Below are 19,051 nucleotides of genomic sequence, written 5' to 3' on the forward strand. Positions count from 1 at the left end.
CTGTTTGGAATATATATTTTTTAATTTGAACTTTTTAAATCGTCGTATAGTTCTCTCTACATATTGGATAAATCATGTTTCAATTTGTCAGTACCTGTGCTTATAGATTTTATCTCTGAGATCCTGATATTTTCGATAGAACCATGTTTCTGTTTCAAAAGCAAAAGGTGTGCTTGGAGAGATGTAATTATCTCTTTAGGAGACTGGATTTCCATTTTGCATTGACACTTCTCTGTATAAGTGGCAGACGGTGTAGAAATAGTTGCTCGTCTATCTCAATGTGTTTTGGTGACGCTGAGATGGTGAACTCATAACTGAATAATCATCATATTGTATAACTGACAAGATAAGATGAAGGTCACGAGCTAACTTGACGGAGGTACTCTCGCCATTTAGTGTATTTACTCTACGTTTTAGCTTACTGTTTTACTCGATCTTATCTTTTTCTATTTGCTGAATTTTCTAGGTATATTCTGAAGTTTTAAAAAATCAGAGTTTAATCAAATTCTACATTGTAGAAAAAATTCGATCCAAACGTGCATAACTGCCTTAAAGATCTATTAAAATAAATCATCCATCAAATTACGCAGAATGAGTTCAATGCATCATCTTTAGTCATTTTCTCTTTTACATTTTTATATTAAAAAAGGACAGAATCCTATTAGTAAACAATACAACATATAATTATGGTATTAAACTAAACCACAAAACCAAATAAAAATATAGAGGATATTAGTTTGTTCAGTGTAAGATTGAAATATTTTTTACGAGTGAACACCAGGTGCAATATTTCCATGAGTAGCATACCCACGAGTGAAAATGTAAATTATGGCGTTCATGAGTGAAAAATATTTCATCTTACATGTAAAACAAACAATTTACCTTTTATTTCATGTTTATGAATAAATTCACCTATTTAATCGTGTCTTGCCAGTGAAACTTTTATTTGATATTTTTCACTGTAAAAATACCAGACATGAATTCACTAAAAACATGTAAGAAAAATGCTTAAATCGGAGAATTTTTAGTTATTTTCATTCTTTTGACATTAAGAAAATTTAAAGCCATTTAGTTATTAATCTATTTAAAACCTGCATCATAACTATTTACTCCAATGCGGCTCTTTCTACTTTCAATATTTTCAACAAATAAAAATGATCGCAACTTGTGTGAGCAGGCGTCCTTACAATTGTTCTGGTAGCATAATTAAAAACTGATCCTGTAAGTACTTGGAGCGTGTACAAAGCAACTTCTCATTCAGATGATGCGACAACATACTCCAGTGTGATTACACCAGAAACAACATTTGTTACGTATAATATTTAAATATCATACATCTTTTTTTCAGGAGTGTTTATGGGAAATTTTCTTCATTCTCGAAATTTTGAACTGGGCGGTAACGATTTGTCATCAATCTCTTCGTATTCATTTGTGTTTTGTGAAGCACAGTATATCGGATGAATATACATGTAACTGTTTGTTCTGATGTCTTCTCGGCTGACTCCACCGTGCTCTGTGTTTACTGAAGGTCCTTCATAAGTCTGGTCTTCAGTTGGCTCTGCATACACATGACCTGGTAAGAAAATATTTGTTTGTTACTGAAGATAAGATGACAAAGCTGTTATAGTTATATCAATATATGTGACCATGACTGAGAAAATGGGTCCAGATGAGGAATTTTGACAATTTCAGGTTTTTGGATATTTAGAAAGTATATTCATTCAGAAATAAATCCTGAAAATTTCAGATGAAAATCTTCAAAATTGTCAATTTTATGACAGATTTTGTAACATAGATATTAAAAATAAAAACAGTACATTTCAGTTATTCTTTCTTTCTAGTTTATTTCTCACATACTGGTAATGGTTAACAATTCTGAAATAAATTTATCTTTTGTTACAATTGCATGATATAAGTAAGATCCCATTCTTAATACACAAACTGATAATCAATTAAAATCTACAACAATTTCTATAAAAATATTTCTAAAATTGTGTTACCATGGCAACAAATATATTAAAATCCCTTTTCTATGATAAAACTTTAAAAAAAAACATGTTAGCTTGAAATAAGGATTTTAAATAGTAAAATATTTTAAGACATATGTATTTACAAAAATAAACTAAAAATTTCCCATGAAAATATTAAGAATGTTTGGTTTTATGACAGTTTTTGTAACATGGGTAATAACCATAAGAATAAGACAGATTTGTCATTGTTTCTTCATAACTTGTCTTTTACATGCTGATAATAAATGACTACTTTGGAAAAAAAGAACCTTCTATTACTATGAAACTTTATTTTTGTGATGCTTACTTAAAACAGAAAAATACAGCTAATTTAAATCTTTCATATTTTCTATGAAAGCATTATTCAAATTGCGTTACCATGGCAACATATGCAATAAATTGCTTTTTCTACAATAGTACTTAAAAAAAAGCTTAATTTAAAATAATGTTTCCTGTAAGTTGAATATACTGAAGTATATGTATTTGAAAGTAAAATTTGAAAATTATATGTGAAAAGATAAAATATTTGGTTTTATGACAGATTTCGTAACACGGGTAATGACCACAAGAATAAACTATTTCAGTCGTTGTTTCTTCAGTTTGTGTTTTCACTTATTGGTAATCACTGGCTGTTTTTAAATAAATGAATCTTCTTTTACAAAGAATATTTAGATATTCACTTAAAGTGCAAAGATCTAGCTGGCTAAAGTCCTTCACATTTTCTATAAAAACATCTTAAATTAAGTTACCATGGCAACATATGCATTTGATTCTGTTTTCTACAATAGTACTTTAAAAGAGAGCTTAATTTGGAAAAGTGTTTCAGATAACTTGAATATTATAAAGTGGTATGTATTCTAAAATATTATCTCAAAATTTCATGTTAAAAAGTTAAAATGTTTTGTTTTATGGCAGTGTTTGTAACATGAGTAATAACTATAAGAATAAGACATTTCTGTCATTGTTTCTTCATAACTTGCCTTTTACCTGCTGGTAATAAATAACTATTTTGAAGTAAATGAAACATATAATACTATTGTTTTTTTTTATTGTTTATGCTTATTTTAAAGTAAAATACTAGAAAGTACTGCTAATTAAAATTTTTCCATATTTTCTAGGAAAATTGTGTTACCATGGCGACATATGTTTTAAATTCCCTTTTCCTACAATAATACTTAAAAGCAAGAGCTTATTTTAAAGAAGTATTTCTAATAAGTTAAAAATTTGAAAGTATAAGTATTCAGGAAAGAAATCTGAAAATTTCACATAAAAACTTTAAAACAGCCATGTTCTGTAACAAAAGTAGTTATGTAAGAATAAACATTTCAGTCATCCCTTTCCTCATAATCTGTTTTTTCACTGGCTAGTTATAACTGACAATACAAAAAAGTGAACATTCTTTTACCACTACATTATATACAGTAGATCCCTTATTGAAATACAAATCCATAATTTCAATGAAATATAATTTGAATTATGTTACCATGGCAACATACATACTAAATTCCTTTTTCTAAAAAATACTTTAATAATTAACACAACAGCTTAACTTTTGATGAAGGTTACACTGCTACAAACTCTGATGAAAAGTAGATATTTATTTCTAGCCAATACTTTAATGTTGGTTACTGAAACTACAACCTTTACTTGATGTTTGACCTTAACAGCTAAACACATCTATATGAACAGCAAAATAGGCTAAAGTGTTGTGTATTAAAACGTTTGAATTCAACAGCAAATTTTATCTTTTACATTCTCTTCCTTTTTTCAGTTCTCAGAAAAATCCTCGCCAATCACAATTTCAGTTTTCAGTTGAAGTGGTTTGGGAAAAACAGAATCCTTTGACTTTTCAGACAAATACTATTCTCTTACGAGTCCATACAGGTACCATTGTCAGGTTTGTGTCATTCCATGTCAATAATATTCGTTTGGCAAGGGGGAGTAGATTTTAGTAAGTTAACTGGACTGTCACTTTTAACACTAACAATCCAGGTGTTTCTGCAGACATGATAAAGTGGTAATACTGGGTTATCTTCTTCAAAAGTTTAAAATATTGTGATAAGATATTTCTTCACTGGTAGAATGTGACAGGATTTAAATCATTGTTTACCAACTGTGCAGTGTTATGGCCTTTCTTTCATGACTGACACACTGTGTCAGCAATATCATGTATTATTTAAGGTCTCAGCATTCACCCTCCTCCACAGATTCTTCTAAATTCAAAAGTGCAAGTCAGATTCAAACTTTGCATGGTCTGTGATCATTGTTGAATATTCAATCCATCTGTGATATCCTGTAACAAATAAGTAAAACATATTTAAATAATTAACCATATTATTTTAAATAATTAACCTAGGAGTCTCTTTATTTAATAAAAGCAGAGTTATCACTATTTGATAATAGATGATTCTTTAATTTCTTACAACAAATGCTCTAAAATATTGACAAACAGACTTGCAACAGTGTGCTGTCAGTATATAAAATGTACTTTGTTTGTAGATTTTGATTACTGCAAAGAGGATGTTCTAAAAAACATTTTTTGCATTTATTGGGTTAACCCTTAACCTGCTAAATTTGTAAAATTGACTACTCCATCTTTAAATAGAGACAGTACCATTTATAGCTTATATAGGGTTCTCATAGAAAATTTTCAAAGTATCAAACACTGCAGATCATGATCAGACTGCACAAATGTGCAGGTTGATCTTGATCTGCACTGGTTGCAATGACAGACATAGCTGCCTCATGCAGCCTAAGGGTTAAAAGTATACACTGTTTTAACAGCTATCAAAAATGGTTGTTACCTAGTAAAAGTCTCCACAGACTGTACCACAGCAAAATGTTTATTTCCATCTAGCTAGTAACATTGTCAAAATGGAATACCAATACAGGTAGTGATTTACCATGCTCACAAGTTGTCTGCCCCTTAACCAACTGGGTTGCTTCATAAACAAGAGGAAACACTTGCATTCCTGAAAAAAAATTAAAAGTCTTTGGTAAAAGTATCTGTTATCTTCATGTATCTCAGGAACCTTTACAGTCTTCATTCTAATCTATATTCTTGGTGCAATAAAACTGGTATAAAAATCAATCACATCACAATGTCTAAGTCAAGAATGGTTTAATTAAATTTGAAAATAATCACATTACAATTAAACTAAATTACAATTAATTTAATTGATTTACTTTGAATATTTAGAACTATATTCTACAAGTTAATGAGATATCAACTTATACACATGTACATGTTGTGTTCAGCATTCAAATCATCCATGTACTTATTGAGAGCCACAGACTTTTCTTAGGCTAATAGACAATGTAATGAAGACTTTACACCAGCTGATCTCCTCAAAACCAGATTGTTGAAGTTAAATTTCAATAATGCCAGTTTTGTCAGTTTAAGCCATTTAATAGTCATAGTACATGTACATACATTGTACAAATCATTAGTGTAGAAGAAGACTTATTTTGAACTGACTCCAACAAAACCTAGACAGAGGTATAAATAAATAATGTATTGCATTAAAATTTTAATAAGAGCCATTAGCTGCATGTTACTTACCTGATTCCTCAAAGCACATCCAAAATATGTTACATTTTCTTGGGCTCTTAAAGTAAACAGGCCAATTTCCTGGCTGTTGTATGGTATATGAACCAGCTGTATAGTGGAATGAACCATCAAAGGAACAAGGAATATCATCTGAAAGAAGATACATTACATGTACTGTAAACATCACTAAAATCAAAAACTTTATGAATACTAAATTAATAATGTGATTGTGAAAGGTTTCATTAACTTACGGTCTTACCACAAAATACTATCAAAGTTATTATACTATGAAACTATTTTTTACAGGATCATAAATTGTTTTACACACAGCAAGGCTCAAAAATTTCAAAATTAAAAAGATTTTCATTATACATGTTATATGGCATAAATTCCCACTATCCAAAAAAAAAAAAAAAATCATCCTGTTACAAAACATTCTGAATCAACAATAATAGATCAACAATAATAGAAAAAGAGAGTAGTCACCAGACAGAATTAACATGACTTATGAGACCCACAGCAAAAACAGTTACCATTTTATAAATGGAAGTGTCTAGACATCCGGTAACCAGAAACCTAGCCGGTGTTCTAGCCAACCGGTAACAGGACGCCTAGCCTATCCAAATTTCTATCCTATAGGGGTTTTCTAGGTGTCCGGTAATCAATTTTCAAATATTGTATACGCCTTGCAGATGAATATTCAAACCTATGCCAAAAAATTTATTTACTTACAGTATTCATATATAAAAAGATCGCCGAACAGCTAGAAAAACATTCGCGGAGAGGCTAGTCGTATTGTTGCCGGACAGCTAGAATGCAGGGTAGGCGTCCGGTTACCGGACATCTGCATATTTCCTTTTAAAATACCTTGGCTACTACGTGAGAGGGGACTTTTCGAGAAATGATGTGACACAGGCAGGCATCTATAAGTCTGCATCAAATTTATTAATTATCATTGCTACATCATGTACATGTATATTGTATTTTCCATAAAAATGCTTATTATGGACAATGAACTAATTTGATGAATCCTGGTCGCCTCCAGTAAGAAGCTGCCTGCCTTCAATAATCTTTGTGATAACCCAACTGGCCATTTTATATTAAATACACAGGCATAGTGAAATCATCTCTGTTTAGTGGCCACAAGATAAATTTCATAAATTTCCCTCGCTATGTTTTGGATTCACTTCAGCAGGCTGGGCACATCTCCCGATCGGGGTAATTTACCTCGTTCGGGGTATTTTACCCCGATCGAGGTAAAAAACGAACAAAAGAAAACATAAAATACTAAAATTTTGACCGGAAGCGTGTAAAAGCGATTTCTCTTCCATGTCTCGATGATTTCTAAGTGTAAAAACAAGGCAAAATAAACACATACATGTACATTTTTCTCTTGCATAAATTGCGCATTTTGGGTAGAAAAATCACTTTTTTTGAAAATACAGACAAGACTGACCCCATACTATCACTTACACTTACCGATCGAGAATTATTATTCAACAGTTCAACGCACCAACTCAATCACCGCCATCTTGAAATGAATGGATATTTTCCGTGATGCACATATCCCGTTATTTCAATTGTTTTTAATAATTAGTACAGGGTGTACTCATAAAAAGTGAAGCATCATGTTTTTTTTCATTCGTGTTTTCGTGTGGTTTGCTTGGCAAACTTTTTTCATTATGATGTGCATCCAGGTGACACGTGACAATATTGCACGATATTTTCGTGTCGTGAAAAGGAGTATCCAGTGCTGCCTTTACTATGCATGTAAGTAGACATTTTTAAATGTTCAGAACTACTCGGTAACCTGTTCATCGTCAGAGGAATCTGAAATGTAAATTGTATATTTTACATTAAACATTGCATTGAACAAGTATATGATTATACTTAGAAAAATATTTCAAATTCAGCGCTGTAGATAATCGTAACCCATATTTTCCAGAAAAACGCAAAGACAAAGGGTAACAACCCTGGAAATAATATCAAAGGGCAAGAGTGTACAGCGGAAAAACACCACACGGGGCAAATGGGACAGAACTATGTGGAAGATCCAGACGCGAGGTCCAAAACTATATCAAAGAGGACACCAACTGTGATAAAGAAAGTAAGTTTACCGCTTGAATCTGTGTGACATTCTTCGCATGCAACATTTTCTGAAGAAGCATCCTCCAGGGCATTTACCACTTCTTTATAAAATTGTAGCATATCGTTCTTTGTTGATGCTAAATGTAAAAAAAAATATTATAATTGATAACTTTATTACTACTTTTTTTTATTCTTTCCGTATTGTTTTATAAAATCATAACACTTTACATGTCAGATGGATGAGATGTATAAAACTTCACACACAAAGTGGTGGGCCAGATGGGAGACAGAAAGTGGAGCTACGGGTAGTTACTGCTCTCCAGGCTGCCGATGGTATTTATTTTAAATTACATTATGCCATTAAAATATATCTCATACTAGAATAAAGAATACTTTGTCTTCTCTCATAAAGTTTTGTACCTCTATGAAGGTTTTATCCTAAAACATAGTAATAGGCGTTGATATTTCATACTTTAAAGGGGAAACACAAAATAAATCGGAAATAGTAATAACTTTTATGTTGATAAAATGCAAATAAATATTATTTTAGGTGCCACGACTGTACAGGAGGTGGAAACGTCGAATGCTAGTATCGACGCAGAGAAAACAAGTGGACTTAAATATCCTGCACCACCTGAACCAACAGATGTTGAGGTAAATGCGGCAGAGGAGGAAGGAGTCAGGAGTAGAAGAAAAAAGATCAAACTTTCTGAGTGTAATGTATGTAAAAAGTCACATGTAGGGAAAAGTAGGAAGGGGAAGGAGAAAAAAGTTTGTAACTGGCTTAAATGTGAAGTTTTTGATTGTGAATACTGGGTGCATGCACTTTGTGTTGGGTTTGTGTATAAAAAAGATTCAGATGTAAAGAATGTTAAATATTATTGTCCGACACATATTAAAAGATTCATTTAATGTTTTTTTTTTCTGTTTATAAATTATTTATTCTATTTATACCTTTAATCTTTATCCACTGTTCCTCGAGCACAAACGCTTCTGTTATATTCCCTAATTCTCGAATTTCGCTTATAATATTTTCGATTATAGAGACAATGACTTCTTTGGTTTTTCTACCTATATCGTGGTATTTTGTTCTGTTTTCCTCAGTGACAAACACTGGTGTAAGTCCTAAATTCTTTTTTGGAATATTACCCCCGCGGGTATTCTGAAGGTATATCTGTACATTATGTGTACATTTGCATTCAAAGTAAATAAGGTCTCTGTCCAGTTTTTGGCCGCTTAATGAAATATGTTCACTGAAAGAAAAAATATGTCATTCTTCAAAATGTTTCATTTACCTTTAAGGTGGTAATGCTATCATTTTCCAGCAAAGTTTTTTTTTTCAACAAATATGGTAACAAGATAAGTAAAACATGAAAGCATTATCTTAAAATAACATTTGCAAGTGACTGTTGACAATATTATTTTGATCAATTCAAATGAAATACCTACACGTTTCCGTAACTTTTTGTGGAAAAATATTCAGACTTCCTCAAGTACACACGCCATTCCAGTATTTCCTTACGAATGTCTCGCTGATATATTGTGTCTGCCTTTGACTCTTTCAGAGCAAATTCGCTAACCAAACTGTCTTTGATCTGAATATTTCACAGTTTAAGATATATAGTTGAAGGTTTAATAGCAAACTGAAATATTTATGTCTAAAGAATTTAGTTAAAACGTATGCATATTAAGTAATATGCCATATATATTTAGTTCATCGGAGCACAAAGTGCTCTGGTGAGCTATTGTGATCACTCAGCGTCCGGCGTCCGTCCATTCGTCTGGCGTCTGTCCGTCTACAATTTCCTTTAAAAAATCTCCTCCTAAACAACAAGGTTAATTTTGAAGAAACTTCACAAGGATGTTCACTGGATTGTCTTCTTTGAAAAACGTTAAAAAAATTTAATTCCATACACAACTCTGGTTGCCATGGCAACCGAAATGAAAAAAAAATTATAAATTTTATTTTTCAAAACCACAGTTCATGGCGCTTTTATATTTGGTACGTAGCAGCATCTAGTGGTCGTCTACCAAAATTGATCAAATTATCCACCTACGGTGAAATATGAACTTCTTGTCATTAATTTAATTTGTTTACTAGAATACTACAGAAAACCTCAGAAAGTGAAAACTTAAGTCATGAAAATGATATCATATTTGGTTTTATAAACTGTTTTAAATTCGTAATTCAAAACTAAACATATTTAATTTGATAAATGATTATTTTATGCATAGTCTTTTAGGTCATACTAAATAAAGTTTAAACTATTCATTTTAATAGGGTTCCCTTATCAAGTGTATCTAAGCTCCTGCAAACCATAAGCCAGTGTGCTTCTGTCGGGATGCCAGGAGATAGCCATCTTTTCGTTTTCCCGTTAATGGATTCTAAGATAAAATCTCCTCCTTCCCCTTTATTATTATTGCCACTAACAGAAAAACTTTCAGTCTTTTCAATAAATTCTTTTACGGGACCTGGTGCCAACACACGAACCTTTAGGTCTTTAAAAATAATTTCTTGGTAGTTTGTCATGTTTGTTACAAAAAATAATTTCATGAACATAGATCTTCCGGCCATGATAAATTTGGTATTGTTTCTTCTGATTCCACACCGATATAAATATACAGCAAATACATAATTGAAGAGTGAGTCACATAAAAATCGGATATTAGGACCAGATCTTGATATGTAACCATAAAATCCTTGAATAGAAGGCTCAGATGTTTGAGCATAACACTCACAAATATATTGCCTAATTATTTCGTCCATTGTTCCAGAAAAATATAGTTTTATTATATGCCACGCTTTATGGTGGTCAGTGCAGTTGTAACAGCACACAAGGGCCCTTGGTGTTCTGTACCCCAATAACTTTGCCAAATCTTTAAAAGCAACTTCCCACAAAAGTTTGAATATTGCCTTAACAGCATTTATTTCAATATGTCCGGCACCTGGCATTATAAGTAAATTTCTTAAGTTAGGATTTTCTGTCAGTAGTCTGGTCGATAAATTGTATGGTAAACCATCGCAACCAACAACTGCCCATTTCCGTCTACCATTGACACTTTGTATTTGAATTTGCTTGAAAAAAAAATGTTAAAATCTTATAATAGTTCATAATATAATAAATGCGTAAATACTTTTATTTTTTATGTTAAAACTCAGTTACGGTAAAATGACGTAACATCAACATACGATGACGTCATTTTTTTTACGAACAAGAAAGATTGCAACCATGCGTATATTTCATATACTTTTAGATAATAAACGCATATTGAAATCAATATAGTGTATTGCAAAATTATGAACAAGGTAAACTCATTCTATCAAAATTGATAATATATCACAATAAAAATTCAATTGGGCAACAAAATTTTGATATTATTTCACGGACTATAGCCTCTTTCCGTGTATTGATAACGTTAAAGCATAGTTTTTCTATACATTATTTAGTTGATAGAGAACACTTGTATGGCTTTCGAAAATACTTTAAAACAAACTTTCAATATGTTTATTCACTTCAAGCAAATATTCGATGATGACTTTTAAAATCAAACTAAAACCGCCACCACGAGTCATGCATCTTAACATTATGATTTATAATACCTCAAGGACCCTTTTCACTGATGCATATGAACATGGGTTGCACATTACAGGCTCTGCGATACCTAACTTCGGTGGATCAGCCGGATGGATACTAGGGACCCAGTCATAGTTGTCCAAACTATCCACTTCCATATTTCGATCAACGTCATCTTTGAGTTTTAAATAACAAAATATATATTTTTTACGATAATAGTTTTTTTCGGTGAATATTCATATTCAAGTACAATTTCGATTTTTAAAACTGATCATGATATGAAGAAGAAACAGATTTTCAATCCAAAATAAACTTTTAATTAAGATGATTACTAAGACTTTTTTTTCTCCTCTATCATTAATTTTATTAAAGAAGCTTTCTTATGCGCGTGTTATTTAATAAACACTATATAACCTAATAAATTAAATGTTAATCGCGGTTACGTACACGGTGATATAATGGAAATCACGCGTGTACTGTACTTAAGATATTGAATCAGTACATTCATAGCGTGCTACCTTGAATATTTTTTACGAATTTTTATTTACCGGATATTTTCGTATCAACATGATCCATTACAAGTCCATTTGCCTTGGTCATTTCGTCTTTAACTCTGGTCTCTGATATTTTTATATAAGTCTGTTCATTTTCATTCAAACATTTCTGTATTTTATCTACTGTATCTTTGGGGTCATCATGATCATGCAGCCATTTACTTGGAGAAACATCTTCATTTTGTTGAATTAGTGGCTCTATACATGGCGTTATATTCAATACTGTTGTCACTACACTGGCCTTTGTTTTATAATTATAGTTAACACGCCAGTTTCTAGCAACAACCTGGTTGTTGTCAAAAAATATACATACATTGCCTGTTTCATTTTGACCTAAGGCCTTTTTTGACAAATTTTTAAGCCACTCTGTCAGGCAAGAGTAGCTACCAGCTGGGGCATGGATGTTATTCAATTTTGTAACAAACTTACTACCTGTAATGTAGTAAGAAATTAAATTTTTGTAAAAATGGACCGGTGACACCGTTGACAAATGACGGGCTTTATAGAGTGAATCTACTGATCCTGCAATATACAAGTTTTTTTTTATTATTTTCATCTGTGGACTTCATATTGGCAGCAGCCATTAAAAAAGTGGTAAGTATTTTATTTCTGCCTATAATCCAATTCTTCACTTTGAAGTCGTCTTTGAAAAAATCACTTTTATATTCTGTACTGATTTTCATAGCATCGTCCTGAACTGCACCCGATATTTTCGCACCAATCAATTTAACTGTGTTAATCAAAATGTCCTCTGAAATGTTATCATTTTCTAATTCTGAAAGAAATAGCTCATGCACTTCTTCTTTTCGTATTTTTTTCTGTGGCGGTTGCACCATTAAATCATTTTCAGTATGATATAAGCATATGTTGCATACAGCTGTTGCTTTCTCCGAAATTATATTTTTTTCTTTCATAAACTTTAAACTTCCTACTTTAATTTTCTTGTGGGCAATTTTTACTAGTTTGTACTGTTTTCCATCAGTCAGCGAGTCATGTTGTGTACAGAAGCACTTAGACATGATTATCTGTAATATAATATGGTATATTAAGTGAATTAGATATTGAATATTAATTTCATTCATATATGTATACAAGCACGTAATTTTCGTAAGGACCAGATATGCTTTATCAATATATAATAGGGTACAATGCTATCATCCATTGACCCAACCACACTTATTTCAAATTTGTTACTATATGGAAACTGTGTAGGGTAACTTCCATTTATTTGAATACTTATTTACTTATTGAAATGTTCTGCTTATTTCAATACAACATTCAAGGAGCAGTCAATCCCTATATAATTTCAGTTAAAGTTTACTTGATATTTGGATTGATGTGTTGTTGAATTTTGATAGCAAAATGATCATACACTCCATCTTTATAGCAGAACCTATTTCAATACAGATTTAGGTTTTCAAGCATTTAGTGATTTTCATCAAAGTTAGTGTAGCTGTATAGAGCCTTTGAAGTACAATGCGTACATAACAATGACATGGCGTATTTTTAAAATAACATATACATAATAAATGACCACAAAGCTACCTTAAATATCACGGTGATATGAATTTTTGGAATGCTCATCTTGTATGTACTGTATATCAAGCACCAACAGTTCCAGCGAAAGTCCATATAACATTAAAATTCAAATATGTCTGCATAGAGGAAATACCATGTATCAAATGAGAGTCAACAAACAATTAAAAACATTAGTACTTTGGGAAACTTACTATCTTATCGTGGATCCTGAAGAATTTTTCTATATCATATATAAAGGTATCCCTCACTATACTATGTAAGTACTCCACCTTGCCACAATAGTATAAACTGTGTATATGTCGGTGGGGGTGGGGGAGAGAGAAATAACATGAATTCCACACTTTCTTCATTTATTTTGCATTTAATTACATAATACAATTATAGATAATACAAGTCACTGTCAATGAAGCTACTGGTTGGTTATACCGGTAAATAAATCACTTGTATTCGCGCTTCACTTGTTCGCAGTTATAACTTCAAACGTTATAGTAGGTAAAGTAAATAAAATGCTGATTTATTATATCAACCACATAGTTTTAATAAACATTTTTTCTTTCATAACTTAAATTGTATCTTGTGATAATTTTGCGCACACCCTGTACTAATTAACATAAAACAATAGAATATTCCGTAGTGAGCATCACGGATAGAATTTATTCACTTCAAAATGGCTGCTGTTGATATACTGGATTGAATGGGAAACATTTTTTGGCTAAATTTAAAGCGTAAGTGATAGTATGGGATCAGTCTTGTCTGTATTTTCAAGAAATGTGATTTTTCTACCCAAAATGCGCAATTTATGCAAGAGAAAAATGTACATGTATGTGTTTATTTTGCCTTGTTTTTACACTTAGAAATCATCGAGACATGGAAGAGAAATCGCTTTTACACGCTTCCGGTCAAAATTTTAGTATTTTATGTTTTCTTTTGTTCGTTTTTTACCTCGATCGGGGTAAAATACCCCGAACGAGGTAAATTACCCCGATCGGGAGATGTGCCCAGCCTGTTCAGGGTAAAAAAAAACGACTTATTTCAGTGAAAGTTTCAAATATATTAGAGAACTTCATTAACAACTGTTTTAAACGGTACTTACCAAATCAGTAAACAGTATTACAAGTCTCAGATCCCTTCATCGTTGAACAAAAGGTAGTTAAACTAAAGTAAACTTCACTGGCTTCCCCGTTTTACTGTTAAAATCCGAAACCGGAAACATCCATAGCGAAGGGGAAACAACTGATTTTCAACGAAATATTTTGCCTCAGGCGTAATACCACTATTTTTTTACAGGCCTGATGTCTAAATATTCTTTCTGTAGTAGGTTGTCATCAATCATGTAACAAGCAGTCGTACTTTAACGTTCAAACTTTTGCTAATTAAAACATGTGTAAAAAAGCTGCGCGCGTAAACTTGGCGCAACTTTAAACGTCGTTTCTCGATATTACGTCATGCCGCATCTGGACCGGTTTTCAAAGACGACGTCACATATTATAGCTCTTTCTACAAAGACATATCAAATCATTTACGAAACCAGTAGTATGATAGCTAAACAAGGTTTAGCGCATTTTTTATGTACTTAAGTCGCTATTCCAAAATACGCTATGTAATCTATGCATAAAAAATAAAGGCATTTTAGTGTATATTTAATGTACTAGAATGGACTTTCTTACAAATGGAAACTTCTTTTCAGCTGTGTAGGTTATACTTTTAATTATGTAAATAAAAAATAAAATGTTCATTCATTATCCATACTCATGAATATGACAACGTATTCCGATGTTAAAGATTAGATCATATCAAGATGAGGTATGATTCACAGCTTAAAAATTGAGAATTGGCCATGAATAATATAACTAACAATGGGTTTTATCATTCAGGAAATTGATTTCAATTAATATTTAAATCAAATAAAGATAGTTAATAATAAAGCCGAAATAAACAACGCAATATAATGAATTAAATTCACTTCATAATTTGAATTTGAACTATTATAGAGAATTAGGGAATTTTACAAACATACCACCACTATAACATGAAATCTGTCAAATTACGACAAACTCCCTAGCAGTACAGTCGACCTGCACTACACTGGTTCAACAACATTTGAATACTCGAACCCCTGTTATAATGCCCCAAAACTAAGTGTCACTGTAGGAAAAAACAGTGTCATTGTAGTCTTTTTAACTTATTGGAACCAGAGAAACTATATATTATAATGCTTTTTTGAGAGTAAGCCGGATTACGAAAATACAATGGATTTTATAGCTCAGACAAATAAATATACTTTATTTGACACAGTTACCTTTTTTCCAGACACTGGATACACCGAAAGAGATAGAATTTCGCAGTTATAATTACTATAGATTCCAGGTCAGTTACCATAACGACAAAGCGCCTAGTAATACAACTGAGCGTGCATAATCTACTTAACATCCGCTAACCCAGTAAAATAATTTCAATGTTGACACATGCCCGGCCTTTATATTGGAACTAGTACAACATTTGCATTATCATGTCCACCGTGACAGCATAGTCATTGTAATTCATTGGGATCATCGAACTCTCAAAAATAACTCTGACAGTTAACTAGATTAGATTTTATAATAAACTAAGGTAAAGGGAGATAATTTAATTCAATACAGTAAGCTTTTTTCAGACGTGACATCACTGTAAGAGCTAGTAGTGTAATGTGTAATTAAAATCAACTACGTAAGTGATGAGCATAGTACCATATCGGCGTCCGTGAATGAGTGGTTAAGGTCACTGGCTTCGAATCTTTTGTCGCTCACCGATGTCACGCCTGTAAAAAAACTGTATTTTTTTTGTAATTTCAAAATTACAATCATGATTAGTTCAAATTTTCACCTGTAGATTTCATATAACAACAATTTCATATAACAACGTAGATTTCAATTTACAGCTGTAAAACGACTGTAAAACAGTTCGAATTATGCAAATGAAATACTGTAAAAAAACTTTTAGTTGTAAACGTGCCTCAACTTTACAACAGGTTTTGAAAAAAAGGACATTATTCTAAGGGACGAAAGCAGAGGTACAAGATGTTGTAGGATGAATTGTAATTCTCTAGTAAGGATAGCAATATAAATGATCTTGTAAGTAAAGAAGAAATGATACTAAATAAGTTTACAGTACATCATTTGAAAAAATCAAGAGTAGGGTACAAAGTAGAGACTATGCATCAGATCTTGTTTATGAAACTTTCATTGTCATGAAAACATATTACAATTTTGTAAATATTTCATTTAAACTTCAGCTTCAAATATAGTGTAAATAGTTAATACAGGTACTCATACATGTCCTTTTACATCTATATTACATAATAAAACAGTTGCACTTACTCCATAATAGTTAGAATTCCAATACATTAGAAGATGTGGTGTCTCTGTGATCGCCAGTTATATCCAGCCAAAATTAATTAAATTAAAGATGGCTGACAGTACTCCTGTTTCCCTCCAAAAAATTACAGCTGTAGTGAACGTTTTACAGGGTGTAACTTTCAACTGTAATTTGTTACAGCTGTGGTTTTGGGAATTACATGTTTTACATATGTAAATTCAAACTGTATTATTGGTCATTATCCACTTACAGGTCTTTTACAGCATACAGTTTATTTACAGACGTCATTTTACAGCTGTAAAACAGTAAATATTTTCGTACAGGTGGGCTCGAAATCTCGTTTAAGATTTAGAATTGGTCATGCGAGGTAAGCCATTCACCTGGCTAACAGAAGGTTCGTGGTTCTACCAAGGTACCTGCCCATGCCTGAAACAATGCCTGGAGTTATCCTCTATCTCCAAAAGCTGGAAAAATTGACAGTTACATTGTGTCCGTGTGGCTTTTTATACTACGAAAGACAAACATATCTTAAAAATGATACGCTATGTTATTAGAGACACTGTATCGTGCAGACACTATTATGTGGATAGAAAAAAATTCAGTACCCGAGTCTTCCATAATTCTGCAAGCTGCTGTTTCATGGTTATATTCAACTGCATCCTTTAAACGTAAAGTAACTTCCTGTCGCTGTTTTCCATTTTGCCTTGAATATAAATTAGATAAGAAACAATATACTTTTGACTTCATGATGCATTTATATCAAATTTATTGAAATGTACAGATTAGATCTCTTGATTAGATTAATAGTCAAAGTACTAGTCTTTCAACCAGGGTATTTAAGGTTCAAATACTGGAGGCAAAATTTCATTCGACCTTTTCCAACACATGTGTAATCAGGTAGATTTTTCTGGTATACAACTAGGAGCAAAAACTAGACAATCAGAGACAAATGTTGAAGAAACGGTTATTTTAAATTCTATTTCCAGATAAACGATGGCATCGTCGTTCTTTCCTTATATGTGCATCACCATATAAAGGAATTTTACGAAATCATATTTAGCAGGAAATATATTTAAATATTACTAGTACAGTAGAATTGAAGAACTGTTGATAAACGTCGGAATGATAAAAGTTCATTTAATTGAATTAATCATAGTTTTGCCATTAACACCATATTTAATAATCATTTCTAAAAATAGAAATTAAAGAAAACATAATTTCTTTTTGGAAAATATAATAACTTATAATTTTTTGTGTCAATTACGTAATATTCTGTAATGCACAGAGGTAAAAATCAAGAAAATGTCACCAATTTGTAATGAAATTTCTTTATACATGTAGTTATTGGTTCATTTCTTGGTTCTCAATTTCAAATTGGTCATGCACTTATCATGTCCATAAGATTAAAACGGGCATTGTGACATACCCTGATGATCGCCGAAAATGACAGAGGACATGTTGAAGTAGAATTATTGAAAATCTAAAATCTAAAAGAAATTTGTCCATAGAAAAAGTCTAGGATATGTCTTTAATTACACACTTATTGAGAAACAGTCATATAAATAGAGTTACGCATTTTTCTGAAACATCTGTTAACTTTAAACAGTAAAAAGTAAATACTTTTCATACAAGTAGTATAAAAAATTAATATATATGTCCTGTTGAAAGGTTCAAAGAAAAACTAAACTCTGTGGTAAATAGAGATAAATACCGTTTCCTGACAAGTATAATAGTTGTAACAACTGCATAGATGATCAGCACAGCTATAAAAAACGACATAATCATGGTACCCACATGTCTAGTGGAGCAAAAATTTCTTTCATATTTTCCTTCTGATTAAAAACATAAAAACAAATTATTCCAGTCTTTAAATAGCATAATAACAATCCAGGCCCCGTGTTCACAAAACAATTTTCGGACTCAGCTGAGTTTGAGTTGGAAATTTTGATATCAATTTTATTAAATCTTCAAGGTTAAATTCCATCTGAGACTGACCATCAATACTGAATAGCCACTTGAAAAGAGTTATTAACTTAAAATTTAGTTTTAAACATGCTCTTTAGGTATAAATGGCAAATAAAGTTTCATTATCAAACTCAGCTGAGACTGAAAATAGTTTGTGAACACGGTACAAGGTTTCCGCAATCATGTTTTGCTTCGGAGAAAAACTAGAGGTTTTATTCTCATCCTCAAACAGTATTTCCATGCAAGCTTTATATTCTGAAGACAAAAAAGAACTGACTGGTTGACAAAATTCTTAATATAATTGATTTTAATTTTATTTATTCCTTGTCAAACTTCACTTTTTTGTTGTAAGATGCAAACATGTTATTCCGAAAAAATGTACCTTATCGACTGAAATCAAAGTGAATATAAAATTAA

General features: G+C 31.6%; 1 long non-coding RNA gene across 1 annotated transcript; it reads right to left on the minus strand.

Moving 5' to 3' along the window:
• Positions 1 to 1,826: 1,826 nt before the first annotated feature.
• On the minus strand, positions 1,827 to 14,767 carry LOC128551107 (uncharacterized). Its single transcript, XR_008368616.1, has 4 exons — positions 14,409 to 14,767; positions 5,572 to 5,709; positions 4,814 to 4,981; positions 1,827 to 4,302 (listed from the first exon to the last, which is right to left on the minus strand). It is a non-coding gene; the product is annotated as an uncharacterized LOC128551107 (long non-coding RNA).
• Between the last annotated feature and the right edge of the window lie 4,284 nt (positions 14,768 to 19,051).

The sequence above is a fragment of the Mercenaria mercenaria genome, chromosome 19 (genome assembly GCF_021730395.1).
Source record: "Mercenaria mercenaria strain notata chromosome 19, MADL_Memer_1, whole genome shotgun sequence".
NCBI classification, from domain to species: Eukaryota; Metazoa; Mollusca; class Bivalvia; order Venerida; family Veneridae; genus Mercenaria; species Mercenaria mercenaria.